Source organism: Podarcis filfolensis (assembly GCF_964270895.1).
Source record: "Podarcis filfolensis genome assembly, chromosome: Z".
In the NCBI taxonomy this organism is placed as follows: domain Eukaryota; kingdom Metazoa; phylum Chordata; class Lepidosauria; order Squamata; family Lacertidae; genus Podarcis; species Podarcis filfolensis.
This window is the reverse complement of record NC_139617.1, coordinates 28,913,079-28,934,948: the sequence shown is the minus strand read 5'-3', so window position 1 is coordinate 28,934,948 and position 21,870 is coordinate 28,913,079.

Sequence of the window (21,870 nt, the reverse complement as noted above, 5' to 3'; positions counted from 1 at the left end):
TGATCAAAATCTGGAGGACACCTCCTGTTTTATAGTGTACAGATTTTTATTTTTGTTTTATTTTTTTAAAAGAAGTAATAGTACTTTTATTGATTTATTTCACCTAGCTTTCATGACCAATCACATTAAATAACAACAACACCAAAGCAAATATCTGGTGGTTGTGGGTGAGGTATCTTGGCAATTATAGAATCATAGAATTGTAGAGTTGGAAGGGACCCTGAGGATCATCTAGTCCAACCCCCCGCAATACAATGCAGGAATGTGCAGATGTCCCATAAAGGGATCTGTGATGTAACAGGTGTTCTCCGCAACTGTCTTGCCCCCAGAATGCCCAAACTGGAAACTTGCAATGTCCAAGTTTTTTAGAGTTTGCCCTGGGAGAGAAAAAAAGTGCATTTATACTGCTGAATGTGGCAAGATTGCTTTCAAACCACCTGCGCTGCTCTAAAAATGTTACATCTGTCTTCACCTTATCCAACAGAAATTAAATTATTTGATTCTTTGAAGCTCTTTCTGTGTTTTCCAAGTTATTTTTAAATTTTCCATTAAAAGGGCAGTTTTTATACTGTGCAAATATGCCAAAGCAGGGCAAATCTTAAAGAGTACCAAGCATTTTATATGTCTTAGCAGTACGTCAGATACCTCCAGTAGAAAACAACACTTTAAATGTCTCTGTGGCAAATACCAGACAGCTTTTTCTTTTTCTTTCTTTCATGGGGAGTCTTGAAAAGGCATGATATTTTTGCTGTTACCATAGAATTGTCTTGTTGGGTCTGTCTAACCTTGCTAGTCATTGGGAAGCTAACCTGAAAGAAAATGCTAAACTGTATTTATAGGAACAAAATAATTCAGTTTTTCTGTTACTCCCTCTGACATAATGTGGCTAGACGGCCACTTTCTTTTTTTCATTTAGTAACCTCGTATTCAGCTCTAGAATTCATTACACAGGTCAATAAACTATTTATTGGAAAGCCAGAAGGTCTTACCATTATCAAGGGGGAGTGTATATATATGTACCCAGAGCAGGTGGCTGCTGGAGTGGCAAAGGAATTCTTATTTGCGGTGGTGACAAATGATTGAAGAAGCAAGGCTGCACTTGTTCAATGTGACTTATTCAGAAACAGGTCCACTGACTTCACTTGAGCTACTCCCAAGAAAAGGATGAGGCAAGTGGGCAGAAATTAAAACAAATTTAAATGGCAAGCTAAGGTTTTGGGTGGATCTACACCATATACTAAAAGCAATGAAACATGTCTCTCCCGTATCGGTTTCTACAGCCACAGCAAGCACTGTAACTCTTCCAATGATTTGACTTTACCCTTGTAGGACCACTCTTCCATTGTCTCCCAAGATTGATGGATGCTATTCCACACACATTTAAATCATGTGACTTCAAAGAATCCTGTGAACTGTAGTTCCCCCACCCCCACAGAGCTACAGAGCACTTTTAAATAACACTTCCCAGGATTCTCTGGGGGAAGTCATGTGTTTTAACAGTACGTTGAATATTCTTGAAGTGTATGTTGTGGATTTGCCCTGAATATCTCAGACATAACATTATACAGTGGTACCTCGGGATGCGAACGGGATCTGCTCCAGAGCCCCGTTTGCATCCTGAATGGAACATAAGATGTGATGGTGCGTCTGCGCGTGCGCAGGTCACATTTTGCCAATACCGCACAAGCGCGTGATGTCATTTTGAGCGTCTGCGCATGCGCAAGCAATGAAACCCGGAAGTAACGCGCTCCGTTACTTCTGGGTTGCTGCAGAGTGCAACCTGAAAGCGCTCAACCTGAAGCACATTCAACTTGAGGTATGACTGTACTTTGAAAATCTCTCTCTCTCTTGCTTTTAAGATGAACTTTGAGAAGGTAACATTTTTCCTCATCGGTTTTCAAACATTTGGCTCTGGAGTGCCTTCTAGGGTGGGCAGCCAGGGCTCGTCTACACTCTCGTTGGTCCCATGATTTCCAGGCATGGGTCTGAGGGGGTTTTCTTTTTGTACCACCACTTTCCCGTGTTTACTGCTGAATCAGAATGAACATCTGTTGGGTTTTCTGCAGACTTACATTTGTTCTGATTCAGTGGTAAACAGTGGGTTTTCCCAGGGAAAGCGACGTTACAATACAAAAAATGAACCTGGTGTGGATGAACCTGAAGTTTGTAGGGCATTGTCGCAGTACGGCATTGACTAGGCCAGTTGGGCCTCACTGAGAATATGTGCTTTGAACAAGGTCCAACACTCTTCTGCAGCTGTATATTTCATGGGACAAAAGGCAGTGAAAGGGTTGTTGTCTTACAGGGGAGTCCCATCACTTGTCTCCACATGGAAGAACCCTTGATGCACCTAAGAGGAACTCCAGGATTCTCCCAAATCAATGTTTTATCTGAGCTTAGTGGACAGAAGATGGTTCTCAAAACGGCCTTGATCTCTGCTGACAGAAAACTAGATAGATCCACTGCTGGGGGCAAACACATACTGTACTTTTCCGTGTATAAGACACCCCCATGTATAAGACTCCATTTTGAGGGACTCCAAATTAAGAAAACACCCCTCAGCACTACCTGTGTATAAGACGAGCCCCAATTTTAAAACTAACTTTTTGGTAAAAAAAAACCCCTAGTCTTATACATGCAAAAATACGGTATATTCTCAGCAGTTCTGCAACCATTCTGCAAACCACATGAATGATGAAGCTCCAGCCTGGAGTTTTCAGGTAATCCTTTGTTATGGTGATGGTTGGTTTGCTCTTGATAGCTGCATCTTCTGAATGAAGCAAAGCAGGTGTGTAGCCTAGGGGGGAGGCAGGGGGGCTGGAGCCCTGGGCACACAATTTATAGGGGGTACAAGCCAGGTGCCCCCAATGGAGGGATCTCTGTCCCACGTACTTTGAACAGTCCATGGCTCCCCCCCAAAGAATTCTAGGAGCTGTGGTTTAACGGGGCTGAGAGTTGTTAGGAGGCCCCATTCATCCTCCCAGAGCCACAATTCTCAGTTTCCTAAGGGGAGGGATTGACTGTTAAACCACTTGGGAACTGCAAAGAAGAATAGAGGTTTTAACAAATCTCAGCAGCACAATGAACAAACTACAACTCCCAGAATGCTTTGGGTGAAGCTGGGACTGTTTAAAGTGGTACAGTGGTTTAAATGTATGGCTTGAGTGTTAGTGTGGTGTGTTTGTGTGTGTGTGTGTGTGTGTATATATATATATATATATATATATATATATATATATATATATATATATATAAATAAAAGACTTTAGGGCCCATTAAAAATTTGCGGCCCTAAGCACATGTCTAGTGGTAAATCTAATGGGGGCATAAGTCAAAATTCTTTCAGGTTCTTGTGTAGCTATACAAAGCACTGAACAACTTAGGTGCAGGAAATCTTAAGGATATCCTGGAGCCCTTACATTCTAGCTTGATCGCTAAGATCATCTGAAGGAGCTGTTGTAGCACTGGTGGAAGAAGAGGAGTGCGGGGGAGCGCACCGCCCCCGGCAGCACGATCATGGTGGGGTGCCATTGCGGCTGCCCCCCCACCCATGCAGGCGGCACTCCACCCCCACAGGACACACGCCCCGCCCCTGTGGATGGCACGCCCTGCCCCCGGGACATGCCCCAGCCCCACCCCCGCCTGCTTTCTGCCCCCCCCCCCAGTGCCAGAACATGAAGCTCCGCCACTGTTTGTAAGTTGTCCCTGTAGTACTGAGGCCTGACTGACCTCAATCAGGAGTTGGGCTTTTAGCATTGCCAATCTATTTTGTAGAACATGATCCCAGAAGAGATTTGGCACACATCTTTGCTTTAGGTTTTCAAATGTCTTTTGAAGCCTTTTTTACATTGGCAGGCCTGTGAGCTTCACAAAATTATTTAGCAGGCAGTGAGTTTTGTGATTGTTCTGTACAGCACCCATTAACGTTTTCATATTTTTGCACACCACTCTGGTATTTCAAGAGAAGGTGGTATATAAATACTTCTATAAATCAGCCAGTCAGTTTGGCTAGCCATTCTCATGAACTTTCAGTGAGAATTTAGCAAAGTATCTGTGAATCACTGAGTGATATTGAAACAGATAGTACCCCAGAAAGGAAGTTTGTCTCTTTTGCCTAATTCAGAAAAGTCCCCATTTCTCCTCACCGTTCCAACCTTGCCACATCTATGTAACAATTACATGAAATTCAATTCTCTTTCACTTTTGTTTTGCTTTTTTTTTTTGGCATAGAAATTAGCATTGACAGGCATATCAGTGATAGAAAGTCTTGCCATAAGGGATAGGCTATTCATCTAGTTAACAAATATTATTTTTAAAGATGGTTATCTTCCTAATGGCTCCGGAGAGCATCACAGAGCTCAGTTATACTGCGGCAATTTTCCTTGGATGTCAGGCTGTCGTGTCAGTGTTTGAACTAAGGCTGTGTGAAATGGAGAGCTTGCCCAGCCCCTAACCCCCTTCCCCCCATCCTCGCCCCCCCCCTCTTCAAAAATAAAAAAGAGGAGTGGGGTTGGGGTATTTGGGAGCTTTGTCCCAAGGACTCTCTGAAATTATTTATCTTTATCTAGTTCCTCTGCCAGCAAAGATGTGAGGTAGAATATTCACAACAAAGTTAACGGGGGGAGGGGGGGAGAATCAAAGGATTAAAAATCCCATGCATGCGACTCTGATAAATTGGATGGTCCTCAAGATGTTAAACAGAGCAAGTGCAGTAATGGAAGGGCAGTTGGTGCCAAACAGGATTTCTGATTTATTGTGCTAATCAAGCTGAGTGGTGGGCAGGCACTGTGTGGTACAGAAGGCAGGCACCGTGTGTGTGTGTGTGTGCGCGCGTGCGCGCACGCACACACACACACACACACAGTGCCTCAAGAACACATTTGAACCTATAGGAAAAGATCTCTGTAGATTTCCTAGTTCTTGAAGATCACCACCCTTACACTCCTAAAAAATTAAAACAGGGAATTAGCACTGCTGAAGCCTGCATCTTGTAATATATGTTCATTTCCTTGTTAAAATTTATAGCCCTGTTCCTGAAAGGCTCCGGATGTCCATCTATTTTATCTATACTTGTTAAGGGAACATTGAACATGCATAGATTACATAGAGGATTGCATTTTGGACAGAAAGGTGCTGCAGGACTCTTTCTTCTTTATCCAAAACAGGCAAGTGAGAATCCACTTGCATATTTATTTAACAAAGTTTATACACTGTCTGGGCATGTGTGTGTGTGTGTGTGTGTGTGTGTGTGTGTGTGTGTGTGTAATCTCTCCTGAAAGTGGTTTACAAAAAGATAAAATAACCAAATAAAGGGAAAAAAAATCACAACCATGCTTTAAAACATACGAAAGTTAAAATACTAAAACAGATTACTAAAACCAGGCAGAGCGCCTTCTCGGTATTTGCGCCCACCCTATGGAACGCCCTCCCATCAGATATCAAGGAAATAAATAACTATCTGGCTTTTAGAAAACATCTGAAGGCAGCCCTGTATAGGGAAGTTTTTAATGTTTGAAGTTCTATTTTGTTTTTAATGTTCTGTTGAAAGCTGCCCAGAGTGGCTGGGGAAACCAAGCCAGATGGGCTGGGTAGAAATAATTTATTATTATTATTATTATTATTATTATTATTATTATTATTATTTAAAATGGCCTCATCATTCTAAGCATCTGGGTAGCCTTGCCTAAACAAACACTCTTGAGCATGTGCCGAGAAGAGTACAGTCAAGGTGCCTGCCTGATATCAATAGGCAGAGAGTTCCAAAGTGCGGGTTCTGCTTCTGGCTCAAGTGCGAGGGAAGCCCCACATAGAACACACTGCAGTAATCCAGTCTGGGAAATAACCAGTGCCTTAACTACTGCAACTAGGTCCAGGAATGATTGCAGTTGGTAAAAGGCCACTTCTGGCCACTGAAGCTACTAAGTAGGGTTGCCATATTTCAAAAAGTGAAAATCTATACAGAAAAGCTTGTTGAGCCTTATGGGCAAAGTTGTTGAGTTTTATTTTTGCAGGGAGGCAAAGTTGTTGAGGCTCCCCCCCCTAATGTTGTTGAGCTGTTTTTGCAAAATCACAAAGAAATTGGCTTTTAAAAGCTTTTTAAAAAGGAAAATGAGCAAAAATGACACTGCTGGCATTGGTTGCCATATGTCCGGATTTTCCAGGATATTTAGCCGATTTTTGCCCGGACACTGGCATTTGAATACAGTATTCTGGGTATGTCCGGGAAATTTCAGACGTATGGCAACTCTACTACTGAGCCTGCAGTGACAGAGCTGGATCCAGAAGCACTTTGAAACTGTGAAACTCCATCCAGAGTAGGAAACTGATCAAATTCTCAGACCTGGGAGCTACTTATTCACAGGGCCTTCATCTTTCCAGGATTCAAGCTCAGCTTGTTTTTCTTCATCCATTTCACCACTGTGTCCAGGCAATGGGGTCAGGGACTACACAACATCTCCTGATTGACAGGTACAGAGTTGAGTGTCATTAGCATACTGATGGCACCTTATCCTGAAACTCCTAATGACTGCTCCCAGTGGCTTCATATTGATAATTACGGTAAATAGCACCTGGGCGAAGACAGTCCCCTGTGGCACCCTATAGTGTAGCCACCAGGGGGCCAAAATGTGAGATAAACCAACAATTCATGTTTTGCCAGATGGGCACACGAAGGGGCTGAGGCTCACACATTTTCTAAAGAGAACTCTGTGATATCGTTTTCTTTGTCTGCCCCGGCAGGAAGCTGTAGCGCTACATTCTTGCAGGCTGACCACATGTGCCTGTCTGAGCCCTGCAGCTCCAAAACCATTTTTGAACTTACATTTTGCACTTTTGTAACTTAGATAGTAGTTATACACCTGCCTTCATTTTGCTACTGCATAGCCTAGGGTGGTTGTGTGGCCCTTCTATGTTACAGCCCTCTATTTGAAGGTGTTCTTCTATTTACAAGGCTCCCTGGTCCAAGTCTGGTTTAAAGACAAACAAGCAATGAGAAGGGAGGGGCTCTGAAGTTGTCCACCAGACGTTAGCACCTAGAATGGGTAACCCGATCACAGCTTCATCCACTGTAGTTTTTATTTAAATTATAGTAATTATTTTAAAATTTGCATCTATACATATAAATGAGAAGCAATTTTTAAGCAAATATGTGCCCTCTTTTTGGGGTGTGTGTGTATTTACTGTGGTACCTCGGGTTATGTACGCTTCAGGTTACATACGCTTCAGGTTACGGACTCTGCTAACCTAGAAATATTACCTCGGGTTAAGAACTTTGCTTCAGGATGAGAACAGAAATCATGCAGTGGCGGTGCAGTGGGAGGCCCCATTAGCTAAAGTGGTGCTTCAGGTTAAGAACAGTTTCAGGTTAAGAACAGACCTCCAGAACAAATTAAGTTCTTAACCCGAGGTACTATGTATGTATGTATGTATGTATGTATGTATGTATGTATTTGGCAATGTGCAACTGGTCGCCCTAATGTCTCCACATGGAAAATCATTTGGCAAGTGGATTGGCCATGCAGCTTTTGCTGTATAATTTAAGGGGGGGGGGGAATTACATTCTGGACCTAATAAATATGAAGAGACTGTTTCTGCCAGTTTCTTGAATATTATTCAGTCCCTGCAAATGCTTTCTGATCAAGCACTACCATCATTTGGGACATTCCCCCTTTTAAGTGAAACAAACATTCATAAACTTGCCAGATTATTAACAGTGTTTGCTGTAATGTAGACAAGCAGGGGATTCCTCTGGAGAATCCTCATTGTTTTTGCTACTGAAATTTCCAGTAAAGGTTGGGTCAGAGCTTTGAAACTCTGTCAAGTGATGCATTTTGCAGCTTTAAATTAAAATACAAACCTGCCAGAGTCTCAGAGGGCGAACTACTCCTTTATTTATCAAACAGAAGTTAATATTAACCAAACAGAATTTTTGAAAGGGAAGTATGGGAATAGTAATCCTATGGGGGGGGGGCAGAATAGTCTGGCAGAGAGGGACTGCCTAAGCCCTGCTGGGATCGTGCTACCTGGGGCAGAAGATGGTCTACCCTCTTTTGTCTCCCCGCTGCTGCTTTCTCTACTTGGTCATCCTTTATAATTTACCTTCCATTGGTTTCAATGTCCACATGCTTTTCTTCCTTGCCAGGGACATTTTAACATGGCCAGTTGCCATCGCAGTAAGTGAACAGTTTTCAGATTGTGTTAGACGCATGTTGAAGTTTTTGTCATGTCTTGTCTGAGTTTGGAGATGAAGTTCAGAAAGGATACAACACATGCTTTTAGTTTTTTAAGTTGTGAAAAGGAATGAAATTGTACGGAGGCTCATAACGCCAGTACACGCTGGTGTTACACTTCACAAGCTCTTTTGCAAAGCAGCAGTGCAGATGTGAAGGGTTTAGCATCTGTCTGTAGCAAGTGCTAGGAACCAGTGGAACAGAGGACAGATTTGTATATGGGAAGCCCAGATGGAAGGGGGTTAAGGACAGCACATGGTCTAACGAAGCGAAGCTTGCAGCTCACCAATTTGAGGAGAGGGAGGTTCTGTAGTTTAAGGTTATATAAGCAAAGCCGCTGGTAGAATGTGAGGAATGTACACAGAGGGTGGTGCCAAGCTCCAGAAAGGCAAGTGTGTGTAGCTGGAGGGAACGGGGATGGGGGAGAGAGAGGCCACGTGGCCGAGTACATGTAAATCAGGTGGTTGTGTGATTTAAGACACACTCTCTCAACCCTCCCCCCAACAATATGTGGATATATAAACAAGTCAGAGGAATAGACAGGTTGGTGGTGAATGAAAGCCAGGTTCACAAAGGGCTGAGGAGACAGAAGCCATGAAAATGAATGGAGGTAGGATGCTGTGATCCAGCTCTGATCCAGTCACCTGGACAAGTGACATGGTGGGGGGACAGGATATTCCCTTTCCACACTGCCACCCACATAGCCCTATGTGTGAGGCAAGGTGTCTAAGTGCAGACATGCAATTAAATGATGAACCAAAGGTCGGGCTTGGTGGGAGGTGGCTTCCTATGTGCTTTACTTTTCAAGTTGAAGGTCATAACCTGCCACTCAAGAAAGGCAATGTAGCTTGAGGACAGCTCAGCTAGGCTGGCTGGGGCTGATGACAGAAGTAGTCCAGAACAGGGATGGAAGGAACTGTCCATTTTGGTTCTCCCAAGTTTCTCATTTTTCGAATCTTAATTTCAGTTCTCCACATTTATCCAGCAACTTGTGAATTTTCTTAAAAAACCAAAAATCCTCATTTTATGAGGAAAATTCTCCAGCATTTTAGTGTGAATTTCTCCGAACAGGGACATTTTTTGGTATGCAGTTCTTGCTCATGTATACATATTTAAAAGCAATTTCTCTTAAGACAATCCATTTTTGTAAACATTCTTGGGTAGGAGAAATGCACATCAAATTTCAGAGAAGTGCAAATTTCGAAGGCTTTGTGTGTTTTGGTTCTCATGTTGTTTTGGTAAATTTGGCTTTAAGTGTGAACGGAATCAAATTTTCCCCCTATATTTGGAGCAGAATGCGTGGAAGGCAGCAGTTTGGGGAAGACAGCTGTGCAGGAGCACCACTGACTTTTGCGGGTGCTTTGCACAGTTCTTCAATCTTACAAAAGAAAGAAAAAGATCACCCATGCCAGGCTTCTCATGCAGATGTGCATGTATGTGGAACATTTTAAACATGTTCAAAGCATGGGGGAGGGGTGCATCCCATTCGTCACCCACACACAAAGATAGTCAATGCTTGAGAAATGCTTGAACCAACCCTTTGCCACTTTGCACTTCCAGCACTGCCTTCGAAGTATTTTCAAATCTGTTGGTGTCCAACATTACCTGGCTGGCTCAGTCCTAGTCAAGGCACACCCAGTTCTTGCTTCTTTTGGTCTAATTCCTGGGAAGCACATTCCCACAGGGCTTCTTCCTTCCTTGAATAGTCCCGATTCAGGGAGGGTTTCCCCACTACCTCATTTCCACTCACGTTCTGATGTTTTCTACTTCCATCCATTCTAGCCTTTCCTCATTGAACTGACCTGCACCTTGCACCCATCATCTGAGGCCCTTCTTCGTGTGCTTCCTCCACAAGAGGTCCTGAGGGTAGCAACATGAGAGTGGGATTTTTCTGTGGTGGCTCCCCATTTAAAGCCGTATACGGCTTAGGACCCTCGTACCTACGGGACCGCCTCTCCTGGTATGCCCCACAGAGGAACTACGGTCTGCAAATAAAAACATCCTGAAGGTCCCAGGCCTCAGAGAGGTTAGGCTGGCCTCAACTAGAGCCAGGGCCTTCTCGGCTGCGGCTTCAATCTGGTGGAACGCTCTGTCACAAGAGACTAGGGCCCTGCGGGACCTGACATCTTTCTGCAGGGCCTGCAAGACAGAGTTGTTCCACCAGGCCTTTGGTCAGGGCGCAGCCTGACTCCCTCCTCTGGCAACCTGCACAGAATTTTGCTTAACGGTTGCCATTAATTTGATTTTAATTAATTTTTATAATGAAATGTTTTTAGAATGTTGGATTATTTAATTGTTTGATTATTTGATTGTTGTTAGCCGCCCTGAGCCCGGCTTCGGCTGGGGAGGGCGGGATATAAATAAAATTTATTATTATTATTATTATTATTATTATTATTATTATTATTATGGAATGCTGTCTGCAGGGATGCTCACCTGGCACCTTCATTACATATCTTTTGGCACCAGACAAGAACACTACTCTTCCCGCAGGCCTTTGGCTAATTAGACAATCTACAGCCATTTAAATCATAGGATGGGTTGATGTTATTATTTTTGTTTGTGACTATGGTGTGTATTTTTGTGTTTTTATATTGTAAACCACCCCGTGATCCTTGGATGAAGGGTGGTATAGACATTTAATCAATCAATCAATCAATTAATAATGCTGTTACTAATAATACTAATGCTAACACTAATAATTGTCCCACAATAAATAGATATTTCTGTTCATGCATGGCTAGAATTAGGTTGAGCTAAACTGCATTGTTTACAATTACCTTCCCACTTTATAGCGCACTCTGTGTTTGCACCATGATGGGATATTTCATAATTTGCCTTTTTAAAAGAAGCCTTCTTATGATATTTGATCAAAAACTCTGGCATTATTCACGCATTTGAATGAATGTGAGGGGAAGGAGAAATACACGCCCACTGGCTTCATCACTGAGCTCTCTGTGAGGAGAGGGAGGTAGTCTGAAGCATGATTCTGAGATTGTGCAGCTGAATGGAAGGGCCATAGTTCATTTCTCAAAGGCATCTACAGGTACAGCTGAGAATGCCCCATGCCTGAAACTCTGGGGTGCCATGGCCAGCCAATCAGAGTGTCCAGTACTGAGCTAGACAGGACAATGGTGGCTTCTCATTTTCCAGTCTTCAGTTCAGTTCTTCACATTTCCATGTCAGTTTGCAATTTTTTGTTTGTTTTTTGTTGGTTTTACAGAAGTAGCCATAAGCTTCACCAGCATTTAAATAGGTTTTTTAGGGAGGAAGGGCGGAATATAAATTGAGTAAAACAAGCAATTTCTCATAATACACACATTTTAATGCAGGTTTTCTCAATATAAACATTTTGCAAAGCAATTTCCCCATCTGCCATGCATTTTTTTGTATTCTCTTTTCATTTTGCCTAAAACATTCATTTTTGTGCACATTACTTGAAAGGAGAGTTGTATTACAAAAATTCAAAGAAGTGTGAAATTTGAAAGATGACCGTGTTTCGGTTTGTGTCTTGTTTCGGAAAGTGTGAATTAGGTGGTTTCACCTTTCTATGTGAACTGAATCAAATTTCTATCCCATCCCTAGTTCCTAATGTATTCAGATGCCTTCCCTGGGATGCTGAGGGAGAGGCTTGAACCCCTCCCCACTTTAACCCACATACATTCACCTCAAATGCATCCGTGTTACCTAAGTGAAAATGGTAACATCCATTTGTTGCTGTTGTTGAATCATTCAGGTGAAATATGGATATGGAGAGGGTTCACCTCAGCAAAATATCTGTCAAAATTACAAATACCTAAATACAGACGGTTGTTTACCCTCGCTAGATTCAACATGCTGCCATCTGCCTTATTGCAGGGCAGATTCGAGGGTAAACCATACGCGGAATGATGCTGCCCCTGCGGCTTGATGGAGGTAGAAACTGTCTCTCATGCCTTGTTATGCTGTCATTTCTATGGGGATATATGCTTGGCATTTATCATCCCTGCTATACAAAAATCTCCAAATGGGTCTGAACTTCAATGTCTAAAATCCATGGTAGAGGACAAGGATCCTGAGATCACGCTAAGGGTGGCCAAATTCTGTGCGACTGCCATAAAACCTAGGGAACAAGCTATGCTACCATAATGACTAAAGCCTTAAATGACAATTTTAGGTTATATTTTAGTGATTAAGATTTAACTTATATATTTTAAACTGCTGCTATATCTGTATTGCCCATGTTATACCCAATTGCAAATTCAAATGTATCCCTATCGTGTTTTATGACTTCCCTGATATTGTATGTGAGCTGGAGCTGGTCTGTGACCGAAATTAATAAATTCTATTCTATTCTATGCAGGTGAAATGTTGATCTAGCACAACACGTACCCTGTATATTATTTTTAAAAAAGGGGGATTTGAGTTTAAGAGTGCGCATTTTTTTGCACACTAAATTTTAGGATAGAAATGGAGCTGAAAATGACTAGAGGGTGCTCTTTGCTCATGATCATTCATTGGTCCGGTTCCCACTTCAACCATAAAGCACACACATTGAACAGGTGGAAAGATCTACTCACATTGTTTTTAAACCACTCTGATTATCAGAATGACAGCATGGCTAAAGACTGCTGATGGATTACTAAGCCGTATCGCTATATGGCAGCATGGGATCTACTTCTGGGTGGTCGAGTCTGGACAGCAATGCACTGCCCACCTGGTTCAAGATACAGGCGTCACTGATGTGGCATGCAGGCTAAGCATGTTGGAAGTGGCTCACGCACCACCGTGATGACGTAACGAATGGGTGCCGTGAAAAGTGCACTCCAGTGCTCTGTGCCTGCCTGTGTTTTCACCTCTCTCTCCTTACCCATTCCATTTCCTGGTAGCAAAAGCATTTCCGCCCCTTTCCCCCCTGCCAGGCCCCTGGCTGCCCTGAAGAATATTTACAAGCAGAGCACCTCGTGCAAATCTATTTACAGCAACATCATCTAGGACAGGAAATATTTCTCTCTCTCTCTCTGAATTAAGAGAAAACCAGAGGAATGGACTGAAAAGACATTAAGCTTGGTGCAGCTAAACATTCTTGAAATAAGCTGGAAACAAAAAGAAGTATCTGCATTTGCCCACCCCCTCACCCTCCCCAGACATGTATACTCATAAAACTTAATGGAGTGGAATTGCTTGAAAGAGCGGAACCGTTTTTTAATATAACTTTTCTGCAGCTCTTCCATACATATGTGAACAATTTCAATATAAAAAAAAGAGAGACGCTAATTGTTAGAAGGCTTGGAGTTGATAATTTGTACTGGACAGATGGATTCGGTCTATGCAAGGCAAATAAATAAATTAGCACCATCTTTGAAATGTATAGCTTAGCTTGGCATCTGTGGTTACTGTATACCTTCTATTCAGTTCAGATACCTTCACCTATAATGCTGAACTGGCCTGGCTTTATATTGTTTGGCCTTGAGTTAGGACCACCTGCATGAAAGTGATGTGAAATGTTATGCGTGCCTTTGTAATGGGAGAGGACCAGAGAGGACCAAGTCTGCAAATATTTTACTGAGCAGGTCATGTATTAAGTAAAGCACTGAAAGGTAAAATGATAAATGATGAAGTCATCCTTTTAGAACTGGTGTCCAGGTGGTGAAAAGCCGGAGGTCTGAGAATCAGGAACAAAAAAAAGGGGGGGGGAATGTAACTTCCTTTCAGGCTATAGGCAGCTTTAATGTCTGTGCTCTCTCTAGCAGTTTATTTAAAAAATAGTAAATGGTCCTTGATGAAAAAGGAGGCAACAACTGTATTAATCAAATGGCACACTCTGGAGAAACCTTCTCCAACCTGGTGCCCTCCAGATGTTTTGGACTGCAACTCCCATCATCCCCAGCCAGCACAGCTAGAAGATACTGGGGCTGATGTGAGCATGGCTCCTTTGGCTGTGGCTCATGGGAGTTGTAGTCCAAAGCATCTGGAAAGCATCAGGTTGAGAAGGCTCTTGAAATGGCTCTTAACATCATTGTACACATTTTGCCACGCTGAGGCAATGGACTGCTGGGATTTGCTGTAAACACGGATACTTGTATTTTGCTTACAAAAGAGATCAGATCCAATCCCTGGCATCTCCAGGTAGAGACTGGGAAAGGACGCTGTTTGGGTCCCTGCCAGTCAATGTAGATAGACAGATGGACCAAAAGTCTGGCTTGGTAGAAGGTGGCTTTCTACATGTCTCACTTTCAAAGTATTAAGGTACCTGCCATTCAAGAAATGCAATGTGGCTTGGGGACAGTTCAGCTAGGCTGGCTGGGGCTGATGAGAGAAGTAGTTCTTTTTTCCAATCTTAAATTCAGTTCTCTACATTTATCCACATTTATTTTAAAAAAAACAATATCATGAAAATCTTTCAACATTTTAGTGTGAATTTCTCCTAACGAATACAGTTTTGTATGCAGTTTTGACTCATGTACACATTTTTACAAGCAATTTCTTCATATGTTTTAAAATAGTTTTTTAAATTGAATGTACCTGTATTTTAGCAGAAAAGAACAAAGAAAAAAAATAACAAGAATAATAAAGGTAACAAAGGGTGAAGACCAGGGTCAGAGTGTAGGATCAATCACTTCTGGTGTAGATTATAAGTTTTTTAAATGTTATTTTCACTAGTATATTCATTGTTATGCACCTTCCTGTAACACATGCAGTACTGGAAGCAGGGGCGGCGACTTGGGCCCCAGATCATGGGTACCCAACAGCACTGCCATAATGTGACGTCATGATGTCACGTTACGTCGCCCCTGGAAGTGATGTCGGAGGCCCCATGAGGCCTAGGATGCCACTTCCAAGGCCTCCTGGGGCCTTGGATGCTACCTCCAGGGCCCCTCGAGGCCTGGGACAAGACCTCTGGGATCTTGTGAGGAATTGGAGGTCTCATCTGAGGCCTTGCAGGGCTTTGAAGTGGCATCCTAGGCCCTATGTGGCCTGTGATGTCACTTCCGGATTCTTGCGAGTTCACTTCCAGCTTTGAAGATGGTGAAGTAGCATGTTCCCTGCGCAGGAGTTCAGAGCTCGTAATAATCATATCATCGACCTGTTTCAAATTCGAAGACAGTTAATAAGCTCCCAGAAGTTCCTATCTCCTGCTTGTCACCAGCAAGCTGATTGATATCAGCCAGGGCAAGTAAAAGAGATGGTAAGAGTCAAGCCCCAACCACCCCATCCCCCTCCCGCTCCCACTACATGCAGCAAAATGGCAAAACAGAAAGTGGAAGAGGCTGGGAAAGAGAGATGGCATCGGAGAGGTTCATTGCTGACACACTTAAGGAAATTGTGTCACAGACTAAATGCCTGAAACCATTGCAATATAAATCAACGCAGGTGAATGTCAAGGTTTGATCTTAAGGAGGAGATATCCAGCCTGAAAGCAGAAACGACTCAGATTAAGCAAGATGTAACAGAAATATACACATGAGTGGAAAATTGTGAAAAACGTTTAGCTCTCCAGGAACCCTTGGCGGAAGCCAATTATAATATTTTGAACAACACAATAACAGCCCTGGAGAACCAAGCACATAGACGCAACCTTTGCATAGTTGGCATTTGCAAAATTCCAACTAAAGGCAATCTGCCAGGGTTCTTGGAGGATCTGCTCAGAAAACTGCTACAGCTGGGGTCAGATACTCCATTGCAAATTAATCAGGCCATTAGAATCCCAATTTGACAATGAAGAAACACAGCTCCTATGATAATTGAGTTTCTCCACAATGAAAGCAGAGATACGATTCTATGAACAGCACGTGAATGGTCCTCAGAAACGCCACTAATTTGGGAGAAAAATAAAATCTCCATATTTTTAGACTTCACAAAACAACTTGCAGACCAAACATGGTTTCCTCTAAGCAAGAAGCATGGCAAAATAGGCTAATCTGGAGTTCTAAATCAGATTCCCTGCTATTTTCTGTGTTAGAAGGTGTGAGGACACACAGATTCTACATATAGCTAATACCTATTAAATTCTAGTTTAAACATATATGTTAGCTTTTTATCCTTGAAATATATCATTAGATCCTAGGCATTTCTAAATATGGATTAGTTAATTAGTTACTAGAAGTGATTAATGGGCTGAATTAGGTGCAAACAAGAATGTTCACTGGAAGGACAGACCCTGAAGCTGAGGCTCCAATACTTTGGCCACCTCATGAGAAGAGAAGACTCCCTGGAAAAGACCCTGATGTTGGGAAAGATTGAGGACACAAGGAGAAGGGGACGACAGAGGATGAGATGGTTGGACAGTGTTCTCGAAGCTACCAGCATGAGTTTGACCAAACTGCGGGAGGCAGTGGAAGACACGAGTGCCTGGTGTGCTCTGGTCCATGGGGTCACGAAGAGTCGGACATGACTAAATGACTAAACAACAACAACAACATGAAGGTTGTTACTTTTAATGTGAAGGGTCTGTGAGAAACTAAGAAGCAAATTGTAGTCCTCACATATTTAAAATTGCTAGGAACAGATATACCTTTCCTACAGGAAACCCCCTTAATGGATCAAGACAAACACTATTAAAAAAACAACAACAGCGGGTGGGGCAAATATTTCTTATTGACAATTCATGAAACTCCAGAGGAGTTGCCATACTGGTGCGAAAAGGATTTCTGCTAGAGGTACAACAGACTATTATTGATGACAATGGGCGTTATTTAATTTTGTGTGCTAAATTCGCAGGAAATATAATAGCTTTGGTTAATATATATGGAGCTAACATAGATTCTCCTGATATGTTTCATGAATGCTTTGCAAAGTTAAACCAATGTTCGTATGATTATCTGCTAATCAGTGGAAATTTTAATGAAATATTGGCTCCTGAATTAGGAACACTGATAAGGAAGAAAACATCCTTAGTCAGGCAGTCGTTTAGACAATATATACAAGAATTTAATCTGATAGATCCATGGTGATTAATATACCCAACCAAAAGAGATTGCACATTTCTGTCTGCCCTGAACCAGAATTTCTTTAGACTAGATTACAGTGGTACCTCGGGTTACAGACGCTTCAGGTTACAGACTCCGCTAACTTAGAAATAGTACCTCGGGTTAAGAACTTTGCTTCAGGATGAGAACAGAAATCGCGCGGCGGCGGCGAGGCGGCAGTGGGATGCCCCATTAGCTAAAGTGGTACCTCAGGTTAAGAAAAGTTTCAGGTTAAGAATGGACCTCCAGAATGAATTAAGTTCTTAACCCGAGGTACCACTGTATTTCTTAACATCATCCTCATTGTAACATCAAATTCAAGATTGTAGTATTGATATCAGTTATGTATCTGATCATAATGCAGTCATCTTGGAATGTGAATTTCATAAGTCAACTAAAGTAGGGAGAAATTGGTACTTCAATGTCTCCCTACTTAATAATAAGGAATTCACACAACACATGTGGGCAGAGACTGTACAATACTTCAGACTGAATGCTGAGACAGCATCTGCCCACATTTGAATGGGAAGCATACAAAGCATATATACGCGGTCGAATAATGGCATACACAAAATATAAAAATAAAGAATAAAAGGGGGGAAACTGTTCAAAGGAGAATTTAAAGGTCTCTGGGCTCAAATGCTCAGGGATCCAAACACTATGATATATAATGAAATACAAAAAAGGGAAATTTGAATTGAATAATATAATACACTGTCTCAGTAAACAAAATTTATGCTCACTTGTGTAAGACAGAGATATTGGGAGAATGGTGAAAGACCAGGAAACCTTTTGGCAAATCACTTAAAACAAAAGAAGGAAAAGGTATTTATCCCAAGTATTAAAGGTGATAAAGATAAAGTCTATAAAAATCCAAAGGATATTAATAACCATTTTAAAAAAAATTTAGTCACAATTATACACTAAACCAAAAGATGACCCACAAGGATATGCAGGCTTTCTTAAATAAAATAAAACTACCTCACTTAGATGATCTACAAAAGCAAATGTTACTAGCACCAATATCAGAGACAAAAATTAAACTATCCTTAAAATGACAAGTGGCAAAACACCGGGATTGGATGGATTCCCTATTGAATGGTATAAAACATATATTGATTTATTGGTACCAAAACTTCATCAATTGTATGATGAGATACTTGATAAAGGTATCTTATCAACAATATTCAACCAAGCTTACATCACAGTTATTCCCAAACCAGATAAGGATCACACAAAATGTGTGAATTATTGCCCTATATCCTTGATTAATGTTGAAACAAAATATTTAACATCAACACTAGCAAATAGAATCCAACAGGTAATTGCAGTGGTAATCAAGAGGGATCAGACCGGCTTTATAAAAACAAGACAGGCTGAAGATAACATAAGATTCATGGTAGATTTGGTTGACTTAAATAAAAACAAAGATCAGTTTGTAATCATATCATTATACTCTGAAAAGGCCTTTCATAAAATTTATAAACAGTGTATGGATTTAGTTTTAAATAAATTTGGATTTTGGATCAAAGTAATGTATGAGGCAACCACATCTAGAGTAAAAATGAATGGTATTATGTCTACCACCTTTCCGTTGGCTCAAGGAACCAGACAAGGATGTCCACTCTCATCTTTGCTTTTTAATATTTGTTTAGAGCTCCTGGCTAGCACTATTAGACAACATTGCAATATTCACAGAGCAGTTCATAATTTAGTTGAATATAAGTGTTATGTACTGAAGTTCCCACCCTGGGCCAGCAGGGGGAAACTGTAGATAGTTATGCAAATGAAGGATCGAAAAGTGATGTTCAGTGATTGGATAGTTTTGTATGCAAATGAAGGATCGAAAAGTGACGTTCAGTGACTGGATAGTTTTAGAACGTTGCAACAGTTACAATTGTTCTGTAGCTCTATATAAGCAGGCTGACTGAGCTCCTCAGTTTAGTTCTGTTCCAGCTTACAAAATAAAGAGCTGCTTTGGAGAAATCGCTGTGTCGTCTGCTATGTCAACCCACAACTTAACAATAAGTTAGTTTATTTCAGAACCTCAGAATAGTATACCTGTCAGGGTATAAACTCATTGTTTAGGAAATGCCTTTGAGGCTCAACAATACCAAGAATATCCTTGCAGAGTATGCAGTTACAAATTAAAGAAGGCAGTTTTGGAATTCCAAATTTGGAATTATATCACTATGCTTACCTTCTGTCAAATACTAAATATTGGAACCCCACTGTTGGCCCAAATTTTTCAATGTGGGCAACCCTAGAATATATGTACATAGCACCTTTGGTTGGTTGGACAATACTAGGATTGAAATATTTGAAATCTCAGGTGACTCTGGAAACAATTACAGTGGTACCTCAGGGTACAGATGCTTCAGGTTACAGATGCTTCAGGTTACAGACTCGTTAACCCAGAAATAGTACCTCGGGTTAAGAACTTTGCTTCAGGATGAGAACAGACATTGCGCCACGGCGGCAGCGGGAGGCCCCATTAGCTAAAGTGGTACCTCAGGTTAAGAACAGTTTCAGGTTAAGAACGGACCTCCAGAACAAATTAAGTTCTTAACCCGAGGTACTACTGTAAATCACTTAGAAGAATATGGAATATACTGGCTAATAAAAACAAATTTGGTTCATTTCCACATGCTACACTTACTCTGTGGGGGAACCCCACACTAAGAATTGCAAAGAAGATGGTGATGTGGAAAAATTGGATGGAAGCAAGTGTATGGCATTGGACCAACTGATAGGTGGGGGAGATAAATTTTATACTTTTGTTATTTTAAGACAAAATTATCATCTATCAGATCCAGTCCAATGGCAGTACAGTGGTACCTCGGGTTACATACGCTTTAGGTTACATACGCTTCAGACTCCACTAACCCAGAAATAGTACCTCGGGTTAAGAACTTTGCTTCAGGATGAGAACAGAAATCATGCTCCGGTGGCGCAGCGGCAGTGGGAGGCCCCATTAGCTAAAGTAGTGCTTCAGGTTAAGAACAGTTTCAGGTTAAGTACGGACCTCTGGAACGAATTAAGTACTTAACCCAAGGCACCACTGTATCTTTAATTGCTACATCTCCTAACAAATGTGTTTGGGCCTTCAGCCCTTTCAGCTTCTGCGATACCAGAGATATTGGAGCAAATGGACAACTCATTAAAAAATAAAAGTCCAGAAATTACTTTTTATAGATATTTATTAGCAGTACACAAGTTCAATATGCAGACTGTAAGTGATGATTGGAATAAAGAACTGGAACTTTCATTATTACCCATACAGTGGGAAAATGTATTAGCTTCAATACCTAAGGTGTCATTAGAATTAAAATTAAGACTACAGTGGTACCTCGGGTTACAGACACTTCAGGTTACAGACGCTTCAAGTTACAGATTCTGCTAACCCAGAAATAGTACCTCGGTTAAGAACTTTGCTTCAGGATGAGAACAGAAATCGTGCTCCGGTGGAGCAGCAGCAGCGGGAGGCCCCATTAGCTAAAGTGGTACCTCAGGTTAAGAACAGTTTCAGGTTAAGAATGGACCTCTAGAATGAATTAAGTTCTTAACCCGAGGTATCACTGTAATACAACAGAAAATAATATTTAGTTTATTGGACTCCTTTACGGTTGTATAAAAACGGTTAGCTAAGATAGCTCAGTGTTGGAGATGCGGCTTATACAATGTCTCTCTGAAACACATGTTTGTACAGTGTTCTTTGCTTAACTAGTTTTGGGAGAAAGTGCTGGACTGTGTAACTATGACTGTGCAGAAAAAGTTAATTTTTTCAGTGAAGAATATTTTATTGAACTATTATACCTGCAGTATGGAAATGATCAATGGGACAACGGAATGGATTTTCTGTGCCCTAATGGTGGCCATGAGATTGATATGGAGGAACTTGAATAATAAAAATATGATACCCTTCAGTCAATGGACTGACGATATGACATCACTGGCAGATTATGAATGGACTGCTTACAGGCGCAGACTCTGTATGTATAAATACAACAAAATTTGGAATGAGTTTATACAAAACGTAGTAGGCTATTAGTATTTACATAAGCACTAGGACACTATTATACCAATTTATACAAGAATGTATGGAAATATCGCATATTGCTTTTGTGTGTGTGTGCATATTTTCACTTTTATATGTATCTTTGTTGTTATTTTTCTCCCTCTCATTTTTCCTTTCCCCCCCTGTATCAGTTTATTTTTTTAAACTGAAATCACCTTAATAAATTATTTTTTTTTAAAAAAGAAACTAGGAAATTCACTGGGTGACCCTCAGGCCTAAGAATGGTCCTAAGCAATGAGCTTCATATATATCAGTTGAACCTAATGTTCCTCAGGGTCGTTGTTAAGATAAAATTGGGGTGGGGAGACATGTATGTTGCGTGTCGAGGACCCCCAAGACACCCCTGAATAAAAACATGTTCACACATCATTTTTGTATTGGTTTTTGGCATAATTTTGGCCACAGCTTTATTGAATTACAGTAAGTGAGTGGTTGCTTAGGCATTGGTTAGCGACTATCTGTTCCCACTTGGAGGTAGGAACAGAACTGACAACCACATCTGTGGGGAAGTCAGTAAGGGTAAGCAATTTTGGGGCAAGAGAAAAAGCTGGGTGCCAGGCTCACACCTCTCCCCAAATGCTCCCCGGGGCTCTTGCATGGCCCTAGCCCTTTGTCA